Raw genomic sequence first — 13,521 nt, 5'->3', positions numbered from 1 at the left:
TGGTCAAACCATCAAATCCATCTTTCCAATTTAGAGATTATGATGTCATGTGGGACTGTGTCAAAGGCCTTAGTCCTTGGACCCAAAGGTCCAAGTAGATGACATCTGTAGGTCTTCCCTTGTTGACTAATGCAGTTACTCCATCATGGAAGGCCACCAGATGTGTCAGGCACGATTTACCCGTGGTGAAGCCATGCTGGCTGTCTTAGATCACATCCTTGTCCTGCATGTGCCCTAACATTGCCTCCAGGAGGATTCATTCCATGATCTTGGCAGGCACAGAGGTGAGGCTCACCAGTCTGTAGTTCCCCAGGTCTTCCTTTCTACCCTTTTTAAAAATGGGAGTGATGTTTCCTTTTTTCCAGTCACCAGGGACTTTGCCTGACTGCCATGATTTTTCAAATATGATGGAGAGTGGCTTGGTGACTACATCAGCCAATTCCCTCACAACCCTGGGATGCCTGTCATCAGGTCCCTTAGACTTGTAGTTGTTAAGTTGCATCAGGAGGTCCTGAATTTGCTCTTTGCTTACAGCGAGTAGGACTCTGCTCCCCCAGCCCCCACCTAGAGGTTTGGGGACATGACAGATGTATGAAGCCTGATCACCAGTGAAGACCAAGGTAAAGAAGTTTTTAAGTACCTCTGTCTTTTCCTCACCTGTCGTTACCTGTTTTCTGTCTTCATTTGTCAGAGGCGGTATGCTCTCCTTAGTCTTCATTTTGCAGCCAATGTACCTACCAGTAGAACCCCTTCGTGTTATTCTTTGCATCCCTTGCCAGGTTTAGTTCTTTCAATGCCTTGGCTTTCCTGATCCCATCCCTGCACATCTAGACAACATTTCTGTACTCTTCCCAGGGCACATGACCCTATTTCCACCATCTGTGCATTTCCTTCTTTTGCCTAAATTTGACCAGCAGGTACTTGTTGAACCATGCTGGTTTCCTACCTTCCCTTCTTGATTTATTACACATGGGAATAGAGAGCTCTTGCACTCCAAGGAAAATATCCTTAAAGAGTTGCCAGCTCTTATCAAATCCTTTATCCCCAAGGACCACGGCCCATGGGATCTCATCTACTAATTCTTTGAACAGCTGGAAGTTGGCTCTTCTGAAGTTCATTGTCCTGCCTTTGCTCTTAGCCAGGCCCATATCCCTCAAGATCACAAACTCAACCAAAGCGTGGTCACTGCAATGTAGGCTTCCTCCAATCTTAATCTCTTTAATGAACTCTTCTGCATTGCTGAGCACCATGTCCTGTGCCACACTCAGCAAGAGAAGCTGGGAAAGGGGAAGGAGAAGGGGGGGGCTCTTGTTATGAACAGGTCTGTTGTCCTGAAGAACTGCTATACGTATCGAGGCACCCTGCTTCCCAGGATGTGGCCGAACATTGAACATTGCTCATTGGTAGGGAGTAGAGAATAATTTTGCTGTTTTGTTTATTTATTTATTTATTTGTAACTGATAATGTTAGCTGACTTAGGTATTGTTAGTTCAGATGGGAAAAAAAGGGGAGCTAGCTATAGATCCAGATACATTCTGGTTTGAGAATTATGTAGATAACTAGGTCAGCTAAACAGAAGGCTAAAAGGGACAAAAAGGTAAGGAAAGCTCATTTGTAATGGAAGGAGAAAGATGCTATGTATGACAAGGTAATCTGTGATACTTGGCAGCAGTAAAAACAAATACAATCAAGATAAATAACGGAAAGGTGATTTTATGTTTCTTTTCTGGTAACAGGGAAGCAGAGGATATAAAAGGAAAAATGTAAATATTTCTTATAAAACATTTCTGCAGTAAGCCAGAGAACTCAGCATTTGACCTGAAGAAGCCTTAAACATGAGTAACATCATGCCAAACAACATAGGACAAGACAGAAAACCTTCTATCAGTATGATTTCCAAGAATGCTGAGTCAAGCAAGATAGAGTGTGGATTAATGAAGGAGAGGCAGATCTCGAGAAGTTCAAGCAAAACTAAGCTATTAGCAGATGCGAAGAAGGATGCAAGCATGTGTAGCCATCAGGGCAGCATCTGGTCCTTGTCCAACCTGTTTCCAAATTAAAAGCTAAAAATGAAAGGGATTAATACTGTGGTTCACCACTAAGGAATGCTGCCTGCACATTATGAAGTAAACTTCTTGTTGGAGTCAAGAGGATGAAATAATGATACCCCTGTGTTTTCAAGGGCTTTCAGTTTCTCAGTAGATACCTTTCCTTCTAGACTGATATTTTAACATTCATAATTTCATGTCATTGTATTTCCTTCAACCTGTTTGCAGGCTACACGAGAACATTTCCTTCAGACTAATTTTAATGTCTTGTCAAGATTAGATTTTGTTTCATGTTATGTAAGCCATAGTGCCACACTCAGAACGTTCCTTTTATCTATTAATTTATAAGTGGAAGCAGGGTAGAAGATGAAAGTCCGTTCTGCTGGATTGATGGCAAAATCATCTTTTTCAGACGGTTTTTGCAAATTTTACTTCTAGAAGCACAAAGTGAAATCAATGAATGCTTTTTATACAGGATGGTGCAGACTGAGAGCCCAGGTGCTTTGTCTTGCTTCCAAAATTGCTGCCAAGCAGGCAATGAGACTGTGAGGAAGACAGAATGATAAGAGGTGCATCCTGATGACAGACCCTTCTGAGACCTTTAAAGATATAAGGGTCTATCTGCAGACTACACTAAAAATATAAGATATTTACCTTTGAATCAGGAATAATTTTACCTTCTGTGTATTAGACACAGCAGCTCACCGTCCACCTCTGACCATTTCATGCTTTCTTTTTTTACAGTCCTTAGGCTGCAAAGAACAATTTGGAATACGTTTGGACTGTAGCAGGGAGAGCTAAGAGGTTGTGGATCAGATTCAATTCACCAGAAAATTACTTTGTAAGGTAATCAACAAGATACAGGAGAAACATACTGCAGCTTAACTATCAAGGTCAGAAGAGTTAAGTTTATTATAGTGAAGAAATTTGTCAGCAATATTACAGAGTTTTCTGGAGTCCAGCATTCTTGCATATATAAATAACCTTTTCTACCAGAACTCTGACAGAACTGATACAAACTCAGAAGTGTCATCATAGAGAGTACTGGGATGAGACCAGAACTTTTTCCCTGATAACTAATTTGATTTGTTGGAAATAAAAATACAGTAATTATGAATGGCATGACATTTTCTTATTATTTTATTGATATCAAAGTGCACCTTTGGTTTTGTTGGTGGCAACAGAAATAATGCAATGAAATAAGCTTATTTATTTATTTATTTATTTATTTTAACTCTAAAGCATTAAGATTCTATTTAATAGTGTTTGGTAGAGGACAGCTTTATTTTCTGTGTGATGAATTGAAAGGCACAGTAAGAGTTTTTCATACTTCTAAAGTTGTGTGTACCATTACCCTTCCTGAAGTTTTGCTGTAATGTTAAATACTTTTAAAAAAATAATATATATATTTTTTAATTATTATTATTTTTACTTCAAATGAAGGTTTGAATACCTTCATGGTGGAGTGTGAGACTGTCAGAAGCAGCAGCATGGAAAATGCAGCTCAGAAACATGAATCTCCACACCTTGGGTCTCTTCACTAAGTACAATACAACAGTCAAATATGTGTCTGATTGTTTGCAGAGTAGCAGAAAATTTGCTCTTAAAAGTGACTGGATAAAATTATACTTAGTTTCTCAGTAGATGAATTCCATGTGTGAGTCACACCTGCCCATTCTGGAGATAATTTTTCCTACTTATTATTGCTATTAGTCCTGCTGAGCTAACACAGCTGAGAGACAGCAAACTGCATTCTATTATTTCTTGAGTGCCATCCATGGACTTGTTTGTTATGTTCCACTAAGTTACACCTGCACAATCCCATTGTAAGCTAAGGGACCATATATTTTCACAATGAGAACAGAGTCTCAAGATAGCAGGGGTTTTACTTATGTAACCAGAGGCATAATTCATCTTGTGGAATGAGAGTTTGTCTTTACAAGACTCTACCAAGGTTGCAACACAGGAAGCCAATGTATGACTGATCCACTTAGTCTACTTGCAATGTGAATTGCAGAAAGGCATTGCTGTTTTTGTACTGCCACTTTTCAGCAAGTAGAACATTAAAAGAAAGCCTGTTTACTGTCTTAACACCTTTTTATGATAAAATTGGCTTACTTTGTTAATTCAGTTTGTTCTTTGCCTCTTAACATTTAACTCACTAGATTCAATATTGAACAACTATTCTCCTTCCGCTCCTATCACTATTACCACAATTATTGATTATATATGAACAGAACATGGCTCTCTTACTCAACTGGCATGCTTTCTCCTCGAGAAAAAATATAGCAATAAATAGAGCATTCTAGTTCCTATTATATAGTCATTGTTTTTGTCTTCTAGTCTTCCACCTGTTCTAAAAGTAGCTGCAGAGCAAACTTAAGGATATTCCATATCCAGTGCTGTCATAAGCACTGACCACCAATGTTTGATCACTTTTGTAGACAACACACTTTAAAGTTTATCATGTATTCTTATTTGAAAACAAAAAAAATCTTTTTGCTTCCTCTCATTTTATTTATAAAATATGAATAGAGATTAATGGAGATACAAAATAGGAAGAAGCAATAAAAACATATATAGGAAAAAACAAAGAAACAAAAGAGCTAATCAGGCAACTAGCCAACCACAAACTCCCAGACTATGGGATCTATGGGACCATTAAGAGGACAAAGAGTTTGCCAGTTAGCAATGTGAGGAATAGAGTAAGGCTGAGGAAACACAATTGCATTTGAAAATGTATATAAACTAGAGAAAGGAGAGGAATATAAATTCCAGCTGTGAACTACAAATGAAGTGATTAAGCAGACCTTTGTTTACTTTAGAATGCTTCATTTTAAGTATATTTGAAGCTTATATGTTCTTGATCTTCATTAGTTCAGCTGATCTCCTTGTGATTTTTTTTTTTTTGTATGTGTGGAAACTTTTATTTATTTGTGTTATTTTCAAAAGCTAGATCTCCTTCATTCATAAATAATATAACTTCTCACTAAACTGCTTTTGTATTTAACGTACAGTCTGCACATCTTTGAAGGGAAAAAGTATGCAAAATCCCACCATAAATAAGAGATTTTTTTTTCATGTGCAGAATGTTATTATTTGGAATATGATTGTTGAATTAAAAAAATAATATTTTCTTTCTGAAAGTTATTAAATTTTATCAATATTTATTAATGTACAAAGCTCAAAATTTTATGAATAAGGTTATATTTTTTTTTCCTTAAAAATATAGGAGCAGCTCCTCAATGATTGGAAATTGCTCTCTCCTTGCAGACCACTAAGCTGTGCTGATTTACACGAAGTGAAGCACCTCACAGAACTTCCCTGAGGGGGGTTATTTGGCACAGCTTGTTAAACTGAGCATTTCTTTTAATGGCCCACACAGAAGGTGTAAGACAAAAGTTGAAAATGCTTTGAGTATGAAGTTTTGAACATTACAATTGGTGACAGAAGGCTAATCAATGAGACAATAATCCTATAAAAATACAGAAAGATCAGATTGCTTGTAGAATTAGAATAGCTTTAATATGGATGTATGCAAAGGGATAGCAAAGGAGTTGGAAAGTTTCCATCTGCTTTGTATACAAAGTGATTAGATTGTGATCACTTAGTCCAAGAGGATAGAAATGATGCACAATTCTGCCAGGATGAGACATGCAAATTGGATCAATTAAGCTTTGAGAGTGCTCAGACAATCTGGTAGAGAAGTTTACATGCTGTGTCAAGTGAAACTTAGCAAAGATCAGTCTTGAATGCTGGGGGCAAGCGTTACAGTGATTTAAACTCTAATCTCCAAAGGTAATCCATTGTTTTAAGATTCTTTATAAAAGAAAATGATCAGATAGCTTAATAAAAGACCCCTTAGGACATTCTTGAAGGTATATATATACAAGAAGTATGACAGAAAAATTAGTAACAGTCAGCTAATGTCAACAATTTAAGGTAGATGAGAATAAATTCAGATGGCTGATCTTGTTTGCAGTTAATGGAATATATAATACTAACATCTTATATACCTTCATGATACCTTACAACCCCATGCAATGCTACAGGGTTGGGGCAGAGTGGCTGGAAAGCTGTGAAGAAGAAAAGGAACTGGAGGTGCTGATTGATGCTCACCTGAACATGAGCCGGCAGTTTGCCCAGGTGGCCAAGAAGGCCAATAGCATCCTGGCTTGTATCAGGAATAGTGTAGGCAGCAGGACCAGGGAGGTGATTGTACCCCTTTACTCAGCTCTGTTGAGGCCACATCTCAAGTTCTGTGTTCAGTTCTGGGCCCCTAACTTCAAGAAAGACATCGAGGCCCTGGAACATGTCCAGAGAAGGGCTACGAAGCTAGTGAAGGGCCTGGAACACAAGTCCTGTGAGGAGCAGCTGAAGACACTGGGGTTGTTTAGTCTGGAGAAGACGAGGCTCAGGGGAGACCTTGTTGCTCTCTACAACTACCTGAAAGCAAGTGGTGGGGAGCTGGGGGTTGGCCTCTTCTCACAGATAACTAGTGATAGGACTGGAGGGAATGGCCTCAAGTTGCAGCAGGGGAGTTTAGGTTGGAAATAGGAGATATTTCTTCTCAGAAAGAGTAGTCAGGCATTGGAACGGGTTGCCTAGGGAGGTGGTGCCATCACCGTCCCTGGGGATGTTTAAGGAAAGGTTGGACTTGATGCTTACAGACATGGTGTAGTGGGTGACAATGGTAGTAACATGATGATTGTACCAGATGATCTTGAAGGTCTTTTCCAACCTTAATGATTCTATAATGACCACAGTGCTTCAGAAGCAGGGAGTGTTCTTGTAAGAAAATCATTCTCTGTTCCATTTTCATTGAACCAGACTATACTCAGAATGGAAACAAAGTAGAAATGGTCATTAGACAGAAGTGTTCTAATTTTATCAGGGACTAGCTAAGAATTTGAATTATGTACTTTATGCAAAATCTTGTATACTGCTAAAAGAACATATAGTATTAGATAATCAGAGGGGTCTTTATGTAAATGAGAAGCTCTCAATATATGTGAAGTACTAGAGCCTTCATAAATGTTTTTTTGAAGGAATACTTTGAAGATTTTCAGCAGAATTCAGATGGTTTTCAGAATTAGAAACAGGTCTGCACAATTTGAATTTTAATATAGATTCAACAGGTACACAAGACCAACATAAAATAATATCTGCCTCATAATCATCATTTGTTCATCAATGGCAAATACATTGATTGTGTTGCCAGCATTTAATGGTAGTGACTAAGAAACATAGCAAGAATGTCTTATGGTGAAAACACAAAGAACACATAAAAAATCCTGGGTTGGCTTTTTTTTTTTTTTTCTGAAAAACGAGTGAAATTCAGTTTTAATCCATAACTACCTTCTCTCATAATTTTAAATGTCAAAATATGATTTAAGGAATCAAGGTGTAATGACTGCATAAGAATTTGCTGAGATTGTCTTTATTAAGCAGGCCTCATACTCACCAAAATAGAAAAAGGCATCAGGAGATCATTGTCCTTTTTGTACAGCTGTTAAAATCCCTCTAAGCTGGAAGGCTTTATATACAATTAACCTAGCATTGTTCATGTTAAGACAGTTCATTATGGTTTTGAAATACCAATACATTATCCTCCCCCTCAAATGTTTTTTTTTTAAAACAGCATAAAACACAGGCATTAAAAGCATGTTTTTTCCCCAGCCCTTAATCCTATGGAGTGAAAATGTCCATCAAAATATGAATTACTATTTTGAGATCAGCCCTGGCAGACCTGTAAATTTTAATAGTTTAAAAAAAAAAAAAAAAAAAACTTAAGAAGAAATCAAACCTTTTAAAGTATTTATTCACAAGGGATCAACTTAAATGATCAGAACAATTTAAAACAGACTTTCAAACATCCGTATTTACTGTGCATATCCTACTTCTTGTTCTGAATACTGAACAACTACATTGTGAACTTAGGTAATGGAATCACTTAAGCTTTCAATGGTGCTTCTTACAATTAGTCAATGTGATGCACATTGCCGTTTATTAAAGCACCCTTTCTTTGCTCAGGGATTAAGGCTCAGGTTCAGAACGGTGCTTATGCGTATGCTCAGCACAAGACTCCATAAGTGTTAAGCAAGTCCTGAAATGTTTGAGGATGACACAGATGAGGATGCTTTTTTAACCCAGAGAATTATAAAATACAGATTTACTTTGATGTAACATAGTGTTAAATTTCCTTATTCTTCTGAGTAAACTTTGAACAACAAGCTGTTAATTAACTAGTCAACGTAGATGGATGGATGGATATGGATATCACACACAAACACTTTGGGGTAAAAATGAATGTGATAAACCACCTTAAGTGAAATATATAAGTGTAAGGGAAAGATAAAAATTAAAGGAACTAGTCCTATAAGCTTCTGAGAAAATAACTTATTTGTTATTCAGTGTTTCACCTTAAAAAGTCTAAACTTCAGTGCTATTAATCAGTCATAACAGTTAATAGAAAGCGCTACAGAAATGTTACAGAACTTAATCAAGCCAGACTGAAAAGAGATTCTAAATGAAATGCAAACACACTGCTAACAGTAATGTGTTTTGAGATAATAAGTTAACCAAGGGATTCTTCTGCTCTTTTTAAGTGAACTTCTCATTTTTAAGTCACTACACAAGGGTCTAGAGGAACATATCTAAACCTGTGTTTTGTTTGGCCATTCATTGCTTTCTTATATTATACTTTCATATTAGCAATGAAATTATAATGCTTTACTATAGATTTTCATTGCTATCCTTTTCAAATAAAATAGTTCACACATTAAAATATTATAGTACAATTTATATTCAAAATTCTCGGTTCTTGCTTTATTTCCTTGACCCACTGTCAGCTCTGAGCAGATATTACTGTTTCCCCTGCATACCTCTCCAGGGACTATAGTTATGTGTGATATGAGCATCATGTCAAACTCTTAATCTTGCATTTTAAATCTGGGAGTGGTCCCATTGATCTCAATGGGAATACTCATGGGATTAGGTTTCAGCTAATGCTTTGAGAAATATCTGGGTGGTGTGAAATATTTTATAACATATAATCAACATAATTATATAAAGAATTGTTCTATATAATTTGAAATCGACTATAAGTCTTTCAGGAAAGACAGCACTAAGGATTGCATTTGTCCAAACTTATAAAATTTTATGACTGTTTTCACAAAAGTCAATTTAATATTTACAAAGCAAAATACAATAAAAATGCCAATGCTTTGACATGTATATTATCATTTCTGTAAGAAAATAAAAAATATAATCTAGATGTCAACCAACATATTAATTCTGCTTTGTTTTAATAGTTTCATAAATTTTATTTAGTAAGTCCTTAACTGTTTGCAGAGAATTAAAGGCTAGTGTGTCTGTAGATGTTGTTAATTATTTTTTTTATGTTTTTTTTTTTTTGTAATTAACATGATCAGATTGTGCTGTCTGCCATAGTCCAGTATTCTATAAGCTTCTATAGTCACAATTTTTCACAGTTTACAGTTAAACATTTTACAGTTGTCTTCTAGACTGTTAGAAGTTAGGGTTTCAGGACTTCCTATTAGCACACAAGGTAAGATTACAAGTGGAGTTTTAGTAGCATTAACTTTCAAGAGCAAATGAAATTTCAGGAATGGATACAACATAAAAATAAACATACAAAGAAACACACAAAGAAAAAGGAAATGGAAAAGGAAAAGGAACATAAAAGAAAAAGAAAAAAAAAAGAAGAAAAAAAAAAGAAAAAGAATAAAAGAAAAAGGAAAAAAGACAAAGAAATACCTCTACACCCTCCAGGAATCTGTTTCTTAGTACTTGGTACTAATGTTCTTTGGAATCAGGCTCCTATGAGAAAATCATTATCAACCAAGCAGTGCTGCAAGCTATTTTGGATAGCTGAAGCAGAAAAAAAAGGATAATCACACTAAACTATAGATCAGTAGTTTGATAAAGAAGACACTATATGAAGGTATAATTTTTACTGGAAAATGAAGTCACTCAGTATAAGTACATACCTATCTCATAAAGTACTTTAATGCCAAATGAGTTTTTGTTTGTAAATTTGGTATTATTGATATGAATAGTTCAACAAAAAAGTGTGTGACTATTTTCCCACTCAGTGCTATTACAGCTAATTGTTTAGATTACAGAGTTAGAGATGAAAAAATAATCTTTAATATGCTCTCATCTTTTATGGTTGAAATGGCAGACCTGAATTAAGGATAAGTAGAAAAAGTGATAGGGGAGAAAAAACTTGGTATTCTTTTTTTATTTCTGTTTCCAAGAACTGGAAAAAACAGAAGTATTAATTTTGCATTATGTCAGGTTTATAGATTCTGCAATCAACATCGTTTCCCCTCCTGACTCCCCTTCTTTCGTGTACTACAAGGTAAAGTGCATTTATGCATTTTCTGGACTTTCAAAAACAAATAAATAAATAAAATTCAAAACTTTAATATCATAAATAATTAACAAAAATATTAATATGTTAATATATAATGCTATAAGAACTGGAAAAAACATGCATATATACATGTAAAAATATTTATCTTTCATTTAAGGAAATTATGTATATTAGAAATAGTTCCTTAAGTATATTAAATTTACATCAGTAGGGGTTGTTAGATGCATAGTGGGGAAGTAATCTGAGAAGAATAGTAAGTGAAGTTTCTTGAAAACTGTTTCTGTAAGATGCTACATGTGCATAAACCTTTTCAAGCCCATGGACATCTGCAAGCCCAGAGATGTTCTTCTACGGGGTGTGCTAGGGCCTTTGGTATCTTGCATTTTATTTGCCATGTTGCATTTTTTAAGCCTGTTCACTTTCATAAATGCTACATGTTGGGAATGCAGGAAGAGAGCATCCTTTATTTTACTGCTGAAATAAAGAGCAGTGACTTTAGGAGAATTTTCTCTTATAGCTTCAGTGATTCTTGGCAACAAAATAAATCAAATCACTGGACCAGGAAATGCATTGTTTTAGTACAGAGCAGCAAGTATTTGTATCATGTGAAAATACTAGTGGTATGTATAAAAGAGAACTTAGTCTCTCTCTTCTGATAATAAATAGACGCAGAGACCCCTATACAGCTAGTAAGAACAATTACTCAGGAATTCATAAATACTATTTCACTCCGGTGGTATTTTCATGTGATTTAATCAAAAAATAAATCTATTTAGATTGAAGCATAAATAGTTTTTGTTTTGTAATTCAGAGAGCAAATCCACTACTCTATGGCTTGGTTTGTCAGTGATACAATTCCGTTGAAAAACTCAGAATAAGAATTCCAAGGAATAAATACTGGTGTACTGAGAGTGTTTTGAAAAAAAATGTGATATGCATATTATTTACATAGGAAAAATTTGGAACACTGGAAAAACTTGAAGTGTGTATATGAGGGAAAATCAGGCCTGTGTTCCACTTCAACCATGTTATGTTGCCTGCAGGCTCTTGGTGGTGCTACAATACAGTATTGTTGGCCCTCTCCCCCTAGTAGATATTATGCAATTAGTACATGGTGATGCAGAGTATACAGATGGCTTTTACCTCCCAAAGCTGCCAAACTGTCTTTTAAGAGTGTGAATGACAAATAGTCGTTTTGGAGAGTGACATGCCATGATGATGGCCCATTAAAACTCTTCAAGAATACTCAGCCAGATACATATGCCCACTCAGCTCCATCTACAGCAGCAGCTGCTTCTGAGTTCCTCCTGTAGCTGCACTGATCTTAATGGGCTGGCTGCACAAGTCCCTGTTGCCACAGGGAATTTCATTCCCTTATTAAAACTGGGGGGGGAGAGGCACGGATTTATGCGTACGTCATCTGCAGAAGTAGGAAAAGAAGACACAGTAAGGAAATATATGTGTGAGTGTGTGCATATGTATGTATATATGCATACACATGCATATACAGGCATTGTGTTTCTGTATGTACATGATCACTATCGGTCTATATAAAGAATTGTTATACATGTATACAGAAATAGAAAACACTATAGAAATAACTGAGTATTATTAAAATAAAAATGTTAAAAATGTGATATGGTTGCTCTTATCACATCCAGTTTTCAGTATTTCCTATTAATTATTCAGCTTACTAGCCTTTAGATGACAGTTTCTTTTATTCCTAGGGGATCCTTTCATCTGAACTTTGTCATTCACTTAGAAGCCTTGGGGGCTTACTTAGATACTAATTGGAATGTTATGAAGTATAAGTCTTAGACTTTTGGTACTTCTATTTTGAATTTTGTTTGAATAATAATTATCAAGGAGTTAAAAAGTTTCATTGTTCTCTTTTCTGCTTCACCCTCCTTTTTAAAAAAGTTGGCAAAATCAAACATTCACTTTGCTTCCTGTCATTGAGTTGTTAAGGTCATTATCCTCTTGGAGCATTGATCAGTCACTAGAGAGTGTAATGGCTATATTCTTTTTTCTGAACTTTTCCACAGACATGTCTGAACTTTTGACTGGGGAACCATCATGGGGGAAGAAGGAGACAGTGAAGCCTAACTGCTTATTCCAAATTTGATGATGGGAGACATGTCTGAGGAAATTAATAAAATTCTTATTATTTTAATTTCTTAGGCATAGAAGCATGCGTTCTGTAGCAGCAAGAAATGGTTCAGAAAGTAAATTAATAGGGCAAATAATTATTTTTTCAAGAATGATACCTAGTTCATTTAGAACAGGCTGATACTTAAGCTACTCTCCCTGCCCCTCAGCCAGTTTTCTTTATTTGCTCCCCTGATTCCAGAATTTTAATTCCGTAGACAATTTAAATCTCACCCTCTATTTTATTTTTACTTCAGAGTAAAAAAAAAAAAAAAAAAAAAAAAGACAGTTGATCAGATTTAGGTTATCAGCCTTTTTTTTTTTTTTTATCATTGTTGCATTACACACAACATGAAAAGACGTTGAAAGATGTTGGTAACACTATACAACATTACTCTTAAATACTGTGACTGCCTAACACTATTCAGTCACTGAAAAAACAGCTCGATTACTATTTTTTGATTTTGTTTCATTAGTATTTTTTTCCAAATTTTTTTCATAATGTTTCCTCTTATTTCAACTTGTTGTTTTTCCTTTTCTCTGTGTCCCTTTGTCCTCATCTTCATGTTCCATCTCCTCTACCCCATCTCATCCCTTTGAGGTCTTTCATCAGTCTGTTTCCCATTCAGCTTCTCTGCTGGTCCCTCAGAACTAGCTATGTTCTCACACGTGTTTTTGTTGTTGTTGTTTGCTTGTTTGTTTTTAATCTCTAGTTCCTCTCTCCTCTCTTTAACCTATTTATGTATTTATTCATTTATTTTATTTGTTATCATGCATCTACATGAATACTTTGACTTTAGATAGAGCGTTATACTTACTGGCTATATATACACTGTTGAATATGAAGACCTCTAAGCCCAAGATACACAAACAACATATAATTTGCCTGCAGGAGGGCTATTAAGGACAAGCTGTGGGGTGACA

At 35.7% G+C, this 13,521-nt stretch overlaps 1 protein-coding gene across 3 annotated transcripts in view; it reads left to right on the top strand.

Moving 5' to 3' along the window:
• The window catches only part of LOC106034987 (cadherin-7), a 90,412-nt gene that overhangs the window by 21,593 nt on the left and 55,298 nt on the right, over positions 1-13,521 (top strand). The window lies entirely within an intron of this gene.

The sequence above is a fragment of the Anser cygnoides genome, chromosome 2 (genome assembly GCF_040182565.1).
Source record: "Anser cygnoides isolate HZ-2024a breed goose chromosome 2, Taihu_goose_T2T_genome, whole genome shotgun sequence".
Lineage (NCBI taxonomy): Eukaryota > Metazoa > Chordata > Aves > Anseriformes > Anatidae > Anser > Anser cygnoides.
Note: the sequence above shows the minus strand (reverse complement) of the source record. Positions and strands in the feature narration are given on the sequence as shown.